Below are 18448 nucleotides of genomic sequence, written 5' to 3'. Positions count from 1 at the left end.
CGATTGCTTTTTGATTCCGCAAAATTGATGATCAACATAGAGGAGGTTATGTATTATGCATCATTTCGCAAATAGTGTATAATCAGGATAATCTCTGTGAATAAGTGTTATATCATTCAAAATTTCTACATGGTATCAGAGCAGAGTTGATCATCAGATCTATTATTCAGAAAGTGAATACATTTTATTTCTTCAGGCAGAGTCTGTAATCGGGCCAGGTAGCCTCTGGATTCATCCTTATTTTGGAAGGTGAGATATCTGGTAAAATCCCATACAGTCAATCTTTGTACGAGAAATACTTTGTTCTCACAAATTTTCGATCAGAAGCGGTTGAGTTTTGAGCTGGTGGAATTCGAATTTGCAGCAGTGTTTTCTTGGTGTCGAAGTTGAAATGTCTTTCAACGGATTGCGATTGGAGTATGCCTTGAAGGCAGCTCGAACTAAATTGCATGGAAAGACAGAATGGAGGCGGTGTTATATGATAATGAGTTGAAGGAGTTCATAGACGATGAAGTCCCAAAGCCTCCTGATGCTGCTCAAGTTGAGGCTTGGCAAAAGAAGACAACAAAGTTTAGAAGGATTCTATTGGAGGGCATAAAGGATCACATTGTATCCAACTTGCATGGAAAGGCTTCTCCATACTTGATGTGGAAAGCGTTGACAGATTTATTCCAAAGCAAGAGCGACCAGAGGAAGTTGGCGCTCAAGGATAAACTCAGAAACATTAAGTGTGAGAAAGGAGATAGTATGCCCAAGTATCTCACGAAGTTCACCCAATGCCGTGTTAGGATATTCCGACACATAGGAAATAGTTAAGTACAACTTGGTCTAGTTTAGAGTTAGGTAAAGTGTGTTTCTTTACCGTTGTACATTTTGTAACTTACAATCCGACAGTCACGATATGTAGTGATCCGACGGTTCATTCTCTCCTCGGTATTACCGACAATTGATCCGTGGCTTGACACCCGATTGGTCCATGAGTTCTATTTAAAGCGCATGGAGGGTCATTGTTCGGGTAATCCGTGCATGAGAGAAGCTTATGTAAATTTTCATTCTTTGATTAATAAATTGCCTGTAGTAGCCACGTTGGCGCAGGCCGTGGACCGTTTCCCTCTTTGAGGGTTTTAACCACGTCAAAAATACTGGTGTATTGATCTGTGATCTGGTTGTGAGCGGTGTCCTCTTGGTGTTCTTTATGAGGAACTTACCCTGTAAATTCCTACATGGTATCAGAGCTATTTGAGGGCCGTGTCCGTTGGTGATCCAAATCTGAAGCCGGTAGAACTGCATCCGACTGTCGTTTCCTAGATCTGCTGTTTCTGATTGCTTTCGGGCTGAGAGGACTGCTCTGTTGCGTTCAGAGCATCTGTTCCAGTGAGGAACCCCTTTCGTTTCACGCGAAAAGGTTTCCGGTAGCCCTAGCTGCGTCATTTTTCAGATCGGGAGGTATACAGTGTTTATTTGCAGTTTACTATTATTTTCTCTCTGCTTATTTCGGTTTCGGTTTATTTAGCTTTTTTTTAACCGGATCTATACCTTTCATTTCTGCGTATGCTCTTTGCCCTGCGACTCTGTGCGATCTGGGCAAATCAGAAACGGAAAGGAAGGATTTTTCTCATGCGTATGCTCTTTTCCCTGCACCTTAGTGTGATCTCGGAAAATCAGAAACATTGAGAAAAATATTTAGTTTTTCGGCTAAAGCTAACTTTGAGCCGCAAGGTTCATTTTTTTAATATATCTAGTTTTTTGGCTAAAGCTAACTTCGAGCCGCAAGGTTCGTTTTTCTTTGCATATTCGTGTTGGGTTTTGTGTTTTGTGTTTTGTAGGGAAAAAGAGCTTTCTCAAGGCAAGCACGCAAACCAAGGCCCCCCCCCCCTCTCTCTCTCTCTCTCTCTCTCTCTCAAATTTTTTGTATAGATCAATTGGTTCAAAGCTATTTTAAGAGAGTAGAGGTCTTGGGTTCAAGTCTCCATTTTGTGGGGGCGGATTTTTTCATTCCCGCACATTCGCGCACTTTGCCGGCAACTTCAACAAATGTTTTTTCAAAAGCCATAACTTCTTCATCCGGAAGCCTTTTTCAGAGCCGTTTTTTTTAAAACAGCCTAATTTTTCGAGATCTATCCATTGGAACACTTACTTTCAGCATCTTCAGCTTCAGTGTTTTTTAAAATGGAAAGTCCATGCCAAGTCATTCTTGACAGCACTAACTACTTCCAATGGATAGCCTACATGGAAGATTTACTTATAAGTAAAGGTCTCTACAGAATAGCCACAGACCAAGAGAAGAAACCAAAAGATGAAGACAAGGCTGCAAAATGGGAAAATAGACAAAATCAAGCACGTGGTTTGATAGGGATGTCTATTTCTCCTGATCTTAGATTCCATATTGCAGAACTTGAGACTCCTCATGAAGCATTGGAAAAAGTCACTAAAGTTTTTGGGATTAAAAATGAAATTAGAGCCCATCAACTTGAAAATGAGTTGCTTACATTGGATCCTAATAATTTTTCTTGCATTGAAGATTTCTTGTCCAAATTCAAGACCCTTAGATATCTTTTGGAAGGTGTTAAGGTTAAGAAAGAAGATAGTAACCTTATTTATTCCATCCTTACTAAGTTGGGACTAGCCTACTCTGTATTTGTTTCCACCTTCCATTCTACAAGGGAAGCTTTCATTTGTTAAGGAAAAGACTACAAGGCCCCTTCCTTTGACTCTTTTTGTGATTCTTTAATAAGAGAACAAGAAAAACTCTTACACCTTGGTCTTCTTAATCTTGGAAACTCTTCCACGAAAGCGTTAGCCGCCCAGCAGCAACCAAATTCAAAGAATCCTAAGAAGTCATATCATAACAAGAATGGTCCTAAACCAACTCAGCCTCAAAATGAAAGATCATTTCAGCAAAATGATAAGACCAATAAAAGCAAATGGAAGAAGACTGATAGACATTGTAACTTTTGTAATCGAGATGGCCACTTAGAATCTAAATGCTTTAAGAAGATGGAAGCCTTGGAAGCCGCAATGAAGAAACATAACATCCATGTGGAGCATACTTCAACTTCAACTTCCGGAATGGAACTTTCTGCTTGTCATTGTCAATCATCTCAGTCTGGTTATGCATTAAATGTATCTTCTTCCTCTCCTTCTCATGAGTGGCTCATTGATTCTGGAGCCTCTTATCACATGACCAAAAACCAGGCCATGTTTTCTTCTTTAAATAATTGTAACACCAAAAATATATATGTTGGTGATGATAGATCTCTTATTGTTGTCAGGACTGGAACTGTTCATCTAGACAATGGTCAGTTTAATGATGTATTATGTGTTCCAACCTTATCCTGCAACCTTCTATCTGTATATCAGATAACTCATTCAGGTGAAGGTAAAATTGTTGAATTTTCACCTCATGATGTTGTAATCAAGGATCTAAGAGATCCTAAACAGATTCTAGCTACTGGTATTGCTGATGATTCCACAAGGTTGTATAAGTTTCACAACTTTGGGTCATCAAATATTCCCTCAGTATTTGTTGCTCATATTGATGAAGTGAGCAAACTTTGGCATGAGCGATTTGGTCACTTAAACTATCGCTCCCTTCATCATCTATGTAAAGAAAATATGGTGACAGGTCTTCCTATGGTATCTTGCAGAGATGGTGTTTGTTCCGGATGTGTACTCGGAAAACATCATCGGGACAGTTTTGACAAACGTGCCTCTTGGCACGCCTCAGCCCCTTTACAGCTTGTGCACAGTGATTTATGTGGTCCACTTCCTGTTGCTTCATTCTCTGGCTGCAAGTATTTCTTAACTTTCATTGATGATTTCTCCAGACGCACTTGGGTATACTTCTTAAAACTCAAGAGCGAAGTATTTAACACATTTTTGGCCTTCAAAGCCTTTGTTGAAAAACAATCTGGACATCAAATTCTTAAGCTAAGAACTGATAATGGTGGAGAATATGTTAAAAACACATTCATCAACTTTTGCGCCGAAAATGGAATTCAAATGCAACATACTGTTCCATACACTCCACAACAAAATGGTGTAGCTGAAAGGAAAAATCGCACCTTAAAGGAAATGGCTAATTGTATGCTGCAATCTAAAGGACTCAGTCTTAGTTTTTGGGCCGAAGCAATTAATTGTGAAAATTATATAATCAATCGCACTCCTACTAAGGTTCTAAAGAATATCACTCCAGAAGAAGCTTGGAGTTCCATTAAACCAGATGTAAGTCACTTTCGTGTTTTTGGAAGTGAAGCATGGGCCCATATTCCAGATGAAAAGCATAAAGCCTTAGAACCTAAGAGTGAGAAATGTACTTTTGTTGGATATTCTGAAGATGTAAAAGGTTATAGACTTATTCCATTTAAGTCCAAAAATGTTATCATTAGAAGAGATGTAAAATTTGATGAAAATAAATCGGCCTGCGAGCCTAATCCGGCGGATGTGCCACCTCTTCCTATCTCTTCTACTTTTGAAAACATTTCTTCTTCAGATGATGAAAGTGAGGATGATAATCCTCCCCCACCTTCTCAGGATCCTCAACTTCCAAGATGGGTCTGTGCTACTCGGGATGCAGCAGGTGATCTTGCCGGTGATCCTACAGATCAGCGACGTACACGTTCTCAGTTTGAAAGAGCCTCTTCTTTACTGGCTCAAGCTCCAGTAAATCATGATCCTGACACTTTTGCAGAAGATTCAGGCCATCCACATTGGGAAGCAGCTATGAATGAAGAATATCATTCATTGTTCGCAAATGATACATGGGATCTTGTTCCTCTACCAAAGGGACGCAAACTTGTTAGATGTAAATGGGTTTACAGAACCAAGTATGGACCAGATGGGAAAGTTGATAAACATAAAGATCGTCTTGTTGCTAAGGGCTTTTCACAGGTTGAAGGCATTGACTACACTGAAACCTTCTCCCCTGTTGCCAAAATGAACTCTATCCGCCTTGTTCTTTCCCTTGCTGCCTCTTTAAAATGGGAAGTCCATCAGATGGATGTTAAATCTGCCTTCTTGCATGGGGACTTGCAGGAAGAAATCTATATGGAACAACCCATTGGCTTCATACAAACAGACTCCAGCCTTGTTTGTCGACTAAAGAAATCCATTTATGGTCTCAAGCAAGCCCCTCGGGCTTGGTATGCCAAAATGGATAGCTTTCTTTTAGAATCTGGCTTTTCTAGGTGTTATTCTGACAATACTGTCTACACCAAGAAAGTGGGCAACTCTCTTATCATCCTTGTTCTTTATGTTGATGATCTTATTCTTACTGGTAGTGTTCCCAACCTTATAAACCATGTGAAGTCCAGCCTTAAAAAGAAATTTGAAATGACAGACTTAGGACACTTACACTATTTTCTCGGTCTTCAAGTCTTGCAATCCAAGGAGGGTATTTTCCTTTCCCAGTCCAAGTATGCTTATGATATTATTCGTCATTTTCACATGGAAGACTGTAAGCCAGCCCCTTCTCCCTTTCAGTCTGGAGTCAAACTTTCAGTCTCTTGTACTTCTCCTAAAGTTGATGCTACCTTATACCGTCAACTTGTAGGAAAACTCTTGTATTTAACCCATACTCGTCCTGACCTTTCCTTTGCTGTTGGCCTTGTTGCTCGTTTTATGCAAAACCCCCGTGAAAGTCATTGGAAAGCAGCTAAAAGAATACTTCGTTATGTTCGAGGTACAGTACAGTTTGGGATTCATTACAGTGCCAAAATAGCTCCTCTATTAGTTGGTTTCACTGATTCTGATTGGGCTAGTGACCCTGATGATTGGAAGTCTACTGCCGGTTATGTCTTCACTCTTGGTTCAGGACCTATTACATGGGCTTGTAAGAAACAGGCTGCCATTTCTCTTTCGTCAGCAGAAGCAGAGTATCGTGGTGCCGTGGAAGCTAGTAAGGAAGCCTTGTGGCTTCGTTAGATCCTATCAGAGTTTGGCTTTGAGCAGCAGCATCCAACCACACTTTGGTGTGATAATCAAAGTGCCATTCAGCTATGCAAAGATCCCGTCTAGCATCAGCGCAGCAAACACATTGAACTACACATGCACTTTATCAGAAAGCTCATTCATGACCATGTTCTTGAAGTGCAATATTGTTCAACAGATGATCAAGTTGCAGACATCTTCACAAAGGCTCTCACAGAGGCGAAGTTCACTAAACTTCGATATATGCTTGGAGTTCAGGAAGTTGTCACTAAGGGGGGATAGGCTCTAGTGCCTCCTTCCTTCTCCTATTGTGTCATATTTGTAAATCCTTCAATCCTATCCCAAGTTGTTCTTAAGGGGGGATGTTAGGATATTCTGACACATAGGAAATAGTTAAGTACAACTTGGTCTAGTTTAGAGTTAGGTATAGAGTTAGGTAAAGTGTGTTTCTTTACCGTTGTACATTTTGTAACTTACAATCCGACGGTCACGATATGTAGTGATCCGATGGTTCATTCTCTCCTCGGTATTACCGACACTTGATCTGTGGCTTGACACCCGATTGGTCCATGAGTTCTATTTAAAGCGCATGGAGGGTCATTGTTTGGGTAATCCGTGCATGAGAGAAGCTTATGTAAATTTTCATTCTTTGATTAATAAATTGCCTGTAGTAGCCACGTTGGCGCAGGCCGTGGACTGTTTCCCTCTTTGAGGGTTTTAACCACGTCAAAAATACTGGTGTATTGATCTGTGATCTGGTTGTGAGTGGTGTCCTCTTGGTGTTCTTTCTGAGGAACTTACCCTGTAAATTCCTACATGCCGGGATGAGTTGGTAAGTGTGGGGGTGATTGTCGATGATGAGGACTTGGTGAGCTTGGCTCTCCTTGGTCTTCCAAAGAGTTGCCATTCCTATCAAGACTCTGTCAATGGTCGGGAGAAATTTCCAGGATGGGAGAGACTTTGGTCGGATCTTGTGTAAGAAGAGATCAGGCGGAATACCAGGGACGGATCTTCATCAAAGGCATCTGATGAAGAAAATTGCGCTTTGGCTGCCAAAGAAAAGAAGGGGAAGAACAAGAAAGCTTCTCATTCCAGTGCGAAAGGCAAGAAGCAGGACATGTCCAAGGTGAAGTACTTTCACTATCACCAACACGGACATTATGCCACAAATTGTTCGCAGAAGAAGAAAAATAAGCAAGTTGCTGGAACTGCAGTGGGAGAGGCGTTAGCCTCACACTTTGAGCTAGATTTTTCGCTGATCACATGCTTGGTATCAAGTATGATGGGATCGGTATGGTTCTTGGACAGTGGTGCGTCTTTTCACATGACAGGAGATCGAGATTTGTTTTGTGATCTGGATGAGAAAGATCTTGGAGTGCACATTGATATGGGCGATGATGGTAGATACAGTGCGATCGGTATCGGTACCATTCCCTTTGAGAGGGAGTTTGGTAAACCCTTCGTATTGAAGGAAGTGATGCATGTTCCAGGATTAAAGAAGAATCTTATCTTTGTGGCGATGTTAGAAGACAAGGGATATGATGTTGTTTTCAATGAGGGAAAGGCTTTCCTGTGCACTAAGACAACTGGAGAAACCCAGAAGATAGGGGTTCGAGTCAAGAACCTTTATCAATTGCATGTAGATGACTGTGCAAAAATGGCATGCAAGGCAGAAGGATTGGTGAGCAGGATGATGGCGAGCTTTGGCACCAAAGATATGGCCACCTTCACCATGGAGCTTTGAAGATACTGCAACAGATTTCTACTGGGCTTCCTAAAGGCACTCTTGCGCAGTCAGATTAGTGCAAGGGGTGTACTTTAGAAAAATTTGTGAAAGCCACCTTTCACGAGAAGGCTAGTCACGCCACGATGATCCTTGAGAGAATTCACACAGACATGTGTGGACCTTTCTTAGTAGCTTCAAAAACAAAGCACAAGTACTGTGTGATCTTTGTTGATGATTTCTCTCGAAAGTGTTGGATCTTCTTCATGCAGAAGAAGAGCGAGACATACTCAAAGTTCTGTGAGTTCAAAGCACTGGTCGAGAAGGAATCGAGGAAGAAAGTGAAGGCTCTTAGGAGCGACAATGGTGGTGAATTCATCTATGGCGAGTTCAAAGACTTCTGTAGCATAGAAGGGATTCGAAGAGAGCTCATAGCTCCCCATAACCCACAACAGAACGGGGTTACTGAGCGGAAGAACAGAATGATCGTGGGTGCTCCACGGGCGATGTTGCATGATCAGGGCCTACCCCTTCACTTGTGGGTGGAGGCATGCAATACTGCAGTATATGTGCAGAACCGTTGTCCTCACAAGATACTTGGCATGAGTACACCCGAGGAGGCTTATTCTGGTAAGAGGCCTGATATTTCCCATTTGAGGATTTTTGGTTCTCCTGTTTACATGCAAGTGATGAAGGATGCTAGGAAGAAGCTGGAGCTGACCGTAGAGGTTGGGATATTTATGGGGTAAACTGATATGCCCCACAACTATCGTGTGTATTTTCTAGACAGTCGTAAGACTGTTGTGCGACATGATATCAAATTTCAAGAGGAGAAAGCCATGAAGTGTTCGCTTGAGAGGGAGCCACACTTGCATGCAGATGAGGAGCTATTAGTTCCTAAGGATGAGCTTTAGGACGTGGATCAGTCACAAGATGAAGTTCATGGAGTGGAAGAGACCACTCATGCAGCGCCAACCATCAGAGAGCGAAAGCGCACTACAAAAGCTGAGCGACTGGCTCAAGATGCAGAGAAGGTTGTAGGACCACCTATAGGACAACGCAGACAGAGACAGTCACCTGATCAGTACACTGGATACATGGCTCTTGTGAGCAAATGTGTCGTGACTGAGCCATCCTCTTTCGAGGAAGCTGTGGAGGATCCCGCATGGGTAGATTCCATGGTGGAAGAGTATGATTCAATTGTCAGAAACAGTGCATGGGAGATTGTCCCAAGGCCGGAGAGGAAACCAGTGGTGGGTTCAATATGGATCTACAAAGTCAAGCATGCAACTGACGGGAGTGTGGAGAAGTATAAGGAAAGATTTGTTGTCTGAGGCTTCTCACAGATAGAGGGGATTGATTATGAGGAGACCTTTGCACCTGTCGCAAGGTATTCTTCCATACAGACGATTCTTGCTCTCTCAACGCAGATGGGGTGGCACATCCATTAGATGGATGTGAAGATTGCGTTCCTTAATGGAGTCATTGAGGAGGAGGTGTACATAGAGTAGCCCGAAGGTTTCGAGATCTTCAGCAGCGAGTCGCATGTGTGCAGGCTCAAGAGAGCTCCGTATGGGTTGAAACAAGCACCTAGTGCTTGGTACACATGAATAGATAAATATTTCACCAGACTTGGATTCTCCAAGCGTGAGGTGGATCCTAACCTATACCAGATTGTGGTGGAGGGTAAGTTTCTGATCATTGTACTTTATGTAGATGATTTGATTTTGACGGGAGATGAGTTGTTGATACTTTCACGCAAGGAGGATCTTGCTAGAGAGTTTGAGATGAAGGACTTGGGCCTCCTTCATTATTTCCTGGGATAGGAAATTTGGCAGCGCAGTGATGGACTATTTTTTTCTCAGGGTAAGTATGCCTGGGAGATACTGGACAAGTTCAACATGCATGGATGCAAGCCTGTTGATACTCCTCTTCCTGGAGGTTGGAGGAAGGAGGATGCTACTTCAGCGGAGGTAGTGGATGTCACTATTTATCAACAGTTCGTGGGGTCGCTTATGTATCTGGTCAATACATGACCCGATATATGCTATGCTGTTAACCAACTTTCACAAGCTATGGTTAAGCCAACCAAGCTCTTCTGGAAGGCAGGCAAGCATGTATTGCGTTATCTTAGAGGCACATCGGGTTATGGATTGTGGTACAGATAGGAGGATGAGGTGAAGTTATGTGGCTTCACGAATGCAGATTGGGTAGGGAGCCTAACGGACAGAAAGAACATCAGGTACCATCATATCATAGATTGTGTGCAGCAGAGAATCATGTTACTTTCATACATTCCCACGGAGGATCGAGATGCTGATATCTTAACGAAGGCGCTCACCAGGAGCAAATTCGAATACCACAGAGGCAGTATAGGGGTTTCAGATAATCCATATCTTGTTGAGAGGGAGTGTTGAAAATGCAACAAGATGATGGAGCTTAGAGAAAAGAAGTCACCTTCACTAAGTGGGCCCGCAGGCTATTTTTGGCGCAAAGTCTATTTTTAGACATGTGGATCATGGTCTATGAGTTGCAGGATGCTATTTATGGATGATTGGTCATGTTGGTAAAAATATATGGACTTCTATTTTTGGACATATGGGTGGAGTCTATTTTTAGACTGCGAGTCTAAAAATAGAACAGTCAAATATTATTAGCTCTTAATAATATTTGGACTGTAAACATTATCTTATCCTCTTGCAGCACTTCAGTTCGAGCTACAGATGTGGCACATGCAACTGCCAGAAGGAAATGTTGGAAATAATACTGAGAGTGGGGGTGAATCAGTATTATCAAGTTCTTTTAACAAATCTTCCTTATTTACACTTTGAATTATTTTTGCATGTCAGTACCATAAAATAATGAGCATGAACAAGAAAAATAGATAGTCACACCAAAGAACACCAGATATAAGGTGGAAACCCAATGTGGGTGAAAACCACCTGCTGCAATATGTCTCTATCTTCTTTCAAATTAGAAACTCCTTTTATAATGATTTTATACTGGTGCAGTCCTTTACCAGTACGCAGGCTGCAACCTGCAGAGAGCTACAACTCTCTCTCGTTTTCCAGTCTCTCCTGGAAGGGAGCTACAACCCCCTACTTCTTTTCTTTCAAGGACCACATTTCATAAATTTTCAAACTGGATCCATGAACATCAAATGATCATCAAGTACATGTAAATTACACATTCAACTGCAGTAACTAGATCAACAATAACAGAACTAAACCCAGAACACCTTATCAACAGAAAAATTCAGTCAACAAAAAGTCTTAAGACAGATCCGCAGTTTTCCTTTATCTGGCCTGCGTGGCTCCACACTTCGCCTTCTTCTCCCCTGCGTACACCCGCAGAGATCTTTCTGCTGCACCGCATACCCACGCACTGTTTCTTCAATCACACCGCGTACTGCTACTGTAGCCACGCACCCACAGAAGCGATCGCGTCGCGTACTTTTACTGTGCGTACGCACCTGAACCTCTGTCGCGCTGCATACCCACGCACTGCGCCTTCTTCTGCTCTGCGTAGCCACGCAGTTCTCCTTCTTCTGCTCTGCGTACCCACGCAGTTCTCCTTCTTCTGCTCTGCGTACCCACGCACTTGCACCGTTAATCACCTGCGTACCTCTGATTAGGGCCGAATTGGCAGTCCACCAGTGTGCCACAGATAGTCAGATGCCCAGATTTGATCATGCGCCCGAGAGATCACGCTTCATAGACTCACTTTCACTTTTATATAGATCAAGCTTTTAAACCGATAACCCAATGCTTCAGATCTTAAGATATTCAATTTTCAAAAGATGCTTTAGCCAAGTGATCTCCTTCCCTATTTATAGCCTTAGGCCTTTCACAATACCATGGGCCAAAACCATAATAACACGATACCGTCGGCTAAATACCAAGGGTTAAACATAAGAAACCCCACGTGAGCTTTTCTCTGCCTTGAAGTGAGTGAACTGGGGTCCGCACCTTTTACATTGTGTACCTACGGGTATGTACACACTTGCTGGCCGGCGTACCTGCGGGTCCGCATCTTCTGAACCATTCACCTGCGTACCTCTTAATTTCCAACATTTTGAGAGCCTGAACAGAGCATTGCCACTTAAGAGAGTTGCCATCAAGTACAACACCTGTAACATAGAGCCATACCAGAATCATAATGCCAACAGGAAATACGCTTTTCCTATGCGTTAGTTGAGCTATTGCATGATGGACTTTAGTTAGAACTCAAGTGATTGAGTTTGGTGGAGTTGATTGAGGAGTTGATGGAGTTGTGTTCAGTTTGACTTAGTTGAACTAGTTGTATTTAGTCTAACTACCAAATACACTAGTGATGAGTGATGTGAATTAATTATTAATTAATTCACTAATTATTAACTCATAAATCAACTAAAAAATACATCAGTTAACTCAGTGCATGGACAATTCAGTGGAGACAAGTGTTAGAGGTGGGTGAAATGGTGAGTCTACTATCAGTTGTGACTATAGCTGTGCATGAGATTTGCACAATCATTGATTGAGATTTCCAATGAGGATTGCGTAGTAAAATCCAAGGGGATTCGAACTTGGATCAGACCTATTCTCAGTGTGGATTGCGCAGTAGAGGCAAGCAAACAATGGAGGAGATTTCAACCTGTGACTTGTTCAGATCTGAGCTAGTTTGTGTGTAGCAGGTGGAGATATTACTGAGTACTTGTGAGGAGTATTTTACTATGTATTGTTACATGTTCTCTGTCATTATAACATACAGATAGTTAGGGGTTTTCAGCTATATGCTTTCCCCATTACATACTGTGTTGATATGTGTGATTGATGTTTCAATGTGCGCATGCGATTGATTTTTGATTCCACAAAATTGATGATCAACGTAGAGGAGGTTATGTATTATGCATGCATTCCACAAATAGTGTATAATCAGGATAATCTCTGTGAATAAGTGTTATATTATTCAAAATTTCTACATAAAATTAAGACTTAAGAAATTAAGAACAAAGGACAGAAGAGATGCACATAAAAACTTATGTATTATACATCAAACTAGTTTCGTCCACGATAGGACTCATCAATGATACATAAGAAAATCATGCAAGTTGTCCTTATAAAGTGAATAGGAGTAGTGCTAGCTTTCAAAAAACTAGCCGTTATAAGACTAGCCATTACAAAAAACCTAGTCGTAATGCATCATAATTTTAATTTTAATTAATTAATTAATTAATTAAAAAATTAAAAAATTATGAAGTATTGTAGTCAAAGAATGATGCTCCTGAAAGTTAAGTCAAGATCGAGGGTCAATGTGCCAATCTTTCTAGGATTTCGCCAACAAATCAAAGGTTTAGGTATATGCTGCTGTCAGGCCAGACAGTAACTCCAATAGGCAGTAAAACTGATTCGATTCATTTCATTAGGTATGTTATTATTATATACAAAAGGGTGTGATTGCTCAGTTCATCTCCTGATGACTGTTCACATTCCTAATTTAACTATTTACATAAATTCACCCAATCGTGAGGATTAGGTGTCAACATTCCCCCCTTAATCTGAAGGGATTTTGGTGAGTCCAATCATCGTTCTGAATCTTTCAAGATTTTCTCTTCCAAGCGCTTTGGTGAAGATGTCTGCAATTTTCTCATTTGTGGAACAATGATGGAGATGGATTGTTTTGGCCTCAACATGATGTCGGATCAGATGATATTTAGTATTGACGTGCTTTGTTCGATCATGGAACTTTGGGTTCTTGGCCAACTTTATTGCAGAGGTGTTGTCAATCATGAGTGGAGTTGATTGTACATGTTTTACCTGCAAATCTTCAAGAATTTTCCTGAACCACACAATTTCTTTTGTTGCTTCAGCTGCTGCCACATATTTACTTGTAAGTGTTAAAATGATGGATGGAAGACCTAATTGTTGTCATAAAATTTCAAGGGAGAAGGCGGTGATCCTTCTTGTCATGTTTCATAAGTGTTTTCATTCATTCATGCTCTGTCTTGTATCCTAGACTTGTAGGTTGCATTGATGCCAAGTGTTTGACGGAATGCCAGTCCAGGTTGGGGATGGTTAGGGCTAGTCCTAAGGTTGTTTTTGGTTTATTAGTCTTGTTATCATGTCTTTCATGGATTCTTAAAGGTATAAAAATTTATGGGCGGTGGCCAGAATTCTGGGCTAGAAACATGCCTTGAATTCTGTGGATGTTGGCACAGTTTTGCTCGGAAAATTCCCTGGATGTTGGCTTGCTAGCCTGTGAGAGCGTCCAAAGGTCCCTAGATGCTGACATGCCCATAGCATGAGAGAATACAAAGGTCAAGAGGTCTAAAATATCAGTGGGACAAAGGGGCATGATGTATGAGAGGCTGAGATGTCTCTTGGGGGTGTTTTTGCTGATGTGGAAGGTATGTTTAATTTGTTTCGTCGATTCCATTTCCTTAAGGTCACTAAGGAGGTTGAATCCCTTCATAGTGGCCTCTCTTGTCATATGTTTACCCTGATTTGTAGTTACTTGGGTAGATGTGGGAGGAGGGTGGTTACACCAGGTACGACACATTACCCATCACCGATGTCACCATGCAAGTGATGAGGGTGAAATCCAATTCAAAATATGAAGCAAGAGCTTCACCTGGCACTCCTCCTAAGGGCTTCTTACCGAACTTATTGTAAACTTACGAAATAGGAACCCTATGGAGTACTATTTCAACTCTTTTTAGACTCCTTAAATATGAAAAGATGGTAGAGCAACTTTCTTTTCTAGACTGGCATAGACTATTTACGAAAAAGGAATACCTTAGTCTAACATGGATAAGAGGTTCTCCTGGGTACTTTTTACATATTTTCGGGCCTAAGGCACAAATTTACGAAAATTAACCTTTGGAGTTTTCTTTTTCGTCTCTTCTACAAACTCTCTAAACATGAAAAGTAAGCCGAGTTACTCCTCTGTTGGACTCGTTAAAGCATCAAACAATGTTGGACTCATCAAACATGATGGGACCAAACCACTCCTTCTTAGGGTTCATTAAATATACTCAAAAGGATTCATCCAAAGGATGATATTATAGATCAAGCACATATTGTCCTCCTCAATCTTGTCAAAAATAAAGAGATACTCATAAAAAATGACTGGGACATTGGGAAAACAGAGTACTTAACTTATTAATGGTAGCGAGTGGCTCTTGAACGTGGCACTCTTTCACTTCATCTTTGTGATTGTTGGGCTGGGAAATTTGCTTGCCTATTTGGTTAATCATACCATATTGAAAGCCTTTATACTTAGTTTTGGGTCAATGTTTCCAACTCCATACAATGTCATCAATATGTACAAGAGAAGTCCATCCTCAGTTGACATATGCTATAATACCTTAAGCCTTATTTCATGTATGTTATTCTTGAACCAGCTCTACATCAACATCCTTATGTCTCAAATCTTGATACATGTTTCATGTCGTTCATGGGGGATACATCAAGGCCCTCCTGCGATGGGTCGCTTCAAGTCGACATCAACTCATTATCCAAGAAGTTGACTTAGAAACTCCTTTTAGTGCCTTGGAGCTTTTATACCTCAATAACAAGTTCCGTTGCTTTTAGTGACAAGTTTTCATCATTGGCCTTTGACTAAGAGATTCTCTGTGGTGTTCGAGTTCAACTCATTCATTCACACCTCACATATTATATTATAGTACCATGAGGGCCAATATAATTACCAGTGGTTCCTCGTGTCTATTAAAGGCTTACGACATTGGTCGATAATCAAATGGTGTCTACCATGTTCGACTCCATCTCATTCATTCACATGGTTAGGCTAGTACTATTGAGTGATGAGGTAGAAGACCCTGAATATAGTTCCGTCCATCCAAGTTACGATTTCAGGAATCATACAATATTGTAATGTATGATGGTTATGATCATTCAAATATTCATCCAAGCATGGATCCGCACTTTGTCATTAGTGGACGAGACTTCTTGATCATTGCACATGTATATTGGCTTATATGTTGAGTATGGGTATGCCTCCCTCAACAATGATATCATGATGATAATATGTATTGTAACAGATGATGATCTCGATCAATTTTTTCTTGATCCATACTTGTCACAAGGTAAAGCACTCCAATCCTCAACTACTTGTTCTGAATTTGTAATTTAGGGGGAAATCTCTTACAACCCATTTTGTCACATATAATCAAATGACCTAAAAAATGGGTCAATAAACATCATTGAAAACTTTGTCATAATCCCTTTGCAAATTCCTAAGTACCATATCTCCAAAAGGTCTGAGTTTTTGGTTCTATTTGCTAAAAAAACCATGTTTTTAGCCCCAACACATCATGCATAACTAGCCACTTGCGTTGGGTTCAAGTTGCATACCTGAGCACTAGCATTGATCAATGCATGTTGCTCCCCTTTGCTGATTCTAGAAATTTGGGAAAAATAAAATTTTTTTCGAAACTTCTTCTTACGGAAGCTTCTAAGGCGGGTTTAACCATTTACCATGGATAGACATCTCGAATTCCTATCTGATCCTACTCTAGTGCTCATCTCTCTTATCCCTTGAGCTTATCAGCCTCATAAGTGGATCTCAAGCCTAAATTGTTAAATCCTAAACTACTGTTCTTACCCTATAAATTTATTGCCTCCCATAGAGTCTGAGTTGGCCTTTGGATATTATTGGTGCCCTCATGCTTCTACATTGAGTTTAAAGTCTCATTCATTGATGCATTAGGGTTCAGTGTGAAGGTTTGCTTTTTGGAAAGGAAGGACAAATATAATTGGGAATACATCTACAAATTTAGCTTCTATATATGGTTGTAACTCTATCCTTTCATTATTAATTCAAAAAGTATCATGTTTTCCTATATGTGTGTCTAATTCAATGCATATGTATTTCGATGCCATGTTGACCCATGGAATATAGATACTGAATTGTGTTATTTGGATATTGTAGTTCTATTGTTTATTGTAGTCATTATGTAGATTCCATTTATAGCATGTGAAACTAGGATTGTGGTTTACAAGCATAGAGAAGGAGAAAGGCTTACTACAAATTGCAGGTAGTCTCTTTCCTGTAAACTAATTTCGTTAAGGAAAACATAGATCTTTTTTCCTTTTCTGTTCTAGATCATACCACCAGATCTAGGGAGATCATTTTTGTCAACATAAGTGAGTTTTCCATATAACATGATGGATTCTCCCAATGATTGAGGCTCATCAAACTCAATCTGGTCTTTGAATGCTACTAGAAACCCATTGATGAACCTTATGGCCTACTAGAATGCGTTATGGCAATTAGATTTGTACCGTGATCTTGAAAATTTTCTATCAAATTGTTCGTAAAGCAAGTTCCCTTCATCGTTTTCTATATTAAACTATCAAATAACACAAATCGTCAACAATTTAGTGGTTCGGGCCAACTTAGTAACTAAATTAATTCATGATAGAAATAGTTAAACACGTCTACGCATAATGTTTATTTACGTCTGTTTATAGTTATTGTTGGAAGTTTCAAATCTAATTGTCATGAGATTTTTTATTACTGCATATATGCACTTAGTCGTTTCGAAAACTTGTACAATTATCAGGTTGTGTAGGAATTTCAACCCAAAATCGTCAAACCAAGGAATCGTTGGCAAATTTTGGGCAATTTAAGCTGAAAGATGCACCAAAAAACATTTCAGAATGTAGTGCAGATAGAAAACAACCTTGTATTGTATCATAATATTTTTTTTGTATGACAAATATTTCAATGATATTAAATCAATAGCAAAATATATAGTAAGTGGACAAGATGGTTTTACAATATCGACATTTATTTCCATTACTTCGCCTAAACATTGGCTTTGATATTTTCAATTGTTATTCATTGAGAGTGTCGTATGTGGTAGTTTCCACACGAAGAATGACAACAACTGGTAATTAGGACTAGAGTAGGAAATTTCAAAACTACAAGACATTGGAGACAAATATAAGTAGCAGATAAGCGAAGCAAGCTATTTGAACCTATACAATCAACAAAGTGGTATTTGAATCTGCGAACGGAAAAGAAAAGAAAAATACACAATTGCACTATGAATACTTTATTGGCCTCACATCTTAGTAGATTTAACATTATTCAATAGTTCATTTTCTCAATTGCTCAGGTTCTTTCACAATTTTATTTACAACGTATTTCTTTTTCTACAGAATTGTTTAGGGATTTGTATTTGCTCATTTCACACTTTATGAACACAAAAACTTTAGCAAAAGTTTTAACACATGCAGTAGTTATTGCAAATTATCAATTTACTATTGCTTTCTATTTTGCCTCTCATATTAACATTTTCTTTTCCTTAATAACCCAAATTGCATCTGAACAAAGAACCAATGCAATTTTTGCATGTCATAATGTGTAAGAAAATAATGCCTCTAAATCTTTGTCTAATTCAAAATATGTTTACACAACACATAGTTTATTAAATTTTCATAAAATCAAGTGTTAATTATCGACAATGGGCACCCAAAGAGTAGCTGAAGCAAAAATGACAAAAATCCCTAAATCCTGCACAACAATATTCACCTTCCACACCTGTTATTGGTGCAGTGTCATTCACAACTCCAGGAAAGAGGAGAAATCTTGGTTCTGGAAAACTAGTTATTGGTGACTCAATAAGTCATCGAGATGAGCAAGATAATTTTTCCAAATTCTTCTACAGCAAAGGCATACAGTTCAAAAATCCAAGTCCAAACCTGGCAGGAATAGAGAAAGCATTCAATAGGCTATAGATATGGAAAGTGATAGCAGTGAACCATCTACCTGAGTTGCTACTCGTTTAACAAA

Source organism: Pinus tabuliformis, chromosome 7, assembly GCF_031772625.1.
Source record: "Pinus tabuliformis cultivar Carrire ecotype Pingquan chromosome 7, CPIR1, whole genome shotgun sequence".
Taxonomy (NCBI): domain Eukaryota; kingdom Viridiplantae; phylum Streptophyta; class Pinopsida; order Pinales; family Pinaceae; genus Pinus; species Pinus tabuliformis.
This window is presented reverse-complemented; position numbering follows the sequence as displayed.